Source organism: Apis dorsata, unplaced genomic scaffold (assembly GCF_000469605.1).
Source record: "Apis dorsata unplaced genomic scaffold, Apis dorsata 1.3 scaffold_52, whole genome shotgun sequence".
In the NCBI taxonomy this organism is placed as follows: domain Eukaryota; kingdom Metazoa; phylum Arthropoda; class Insecta; order Hymenoptera; family Apidae; genus Apis; species Apis dorsata.
In genome coordinates, this window is record NW_006263353.1 from 3151344 (window position 1) to 3151822 (window position 479).

The window sequence follows — 479 nt, forward strand, 5'->3', positions numbered from 1 at the left end:
GTTCACGCCGGGTTCGTTACTGTCGTCGTCCGATCGATCCGCCACACTCGATCGACCGACCTTGTTCCTTTTCTTCCACGGCCGAGTAAAACGCACGGATTCGCAGAAAACGATGGATAAAGAATTTTCTTTTGCATTATATACATATCAACATGTGCGTTCGATACGAAAGAAGAATCCATTATCTCATCTTCTTTAAATATATATATATATAATAATTTTTTCGATTTATGATGTACGCATAGAAACTTTCCGTACTAATAATTTTTAGATCACGACATGGAATGGAAGAAAAGGAAGCAATAATCTAATGATTCATTCCGTGAGATCACACAGGTGTGAATGGGTGATCCAAGGTGATGAACGAGGCTTCGCTCTCATTATAGCGTCTCCGGTATCTCCTTTTTTCCCCCCGCGAATTCGACAGAGATTCGAATTCTTCGCTCTATTTGACGCTCCCTCTCGCCGCTTGACGCGAG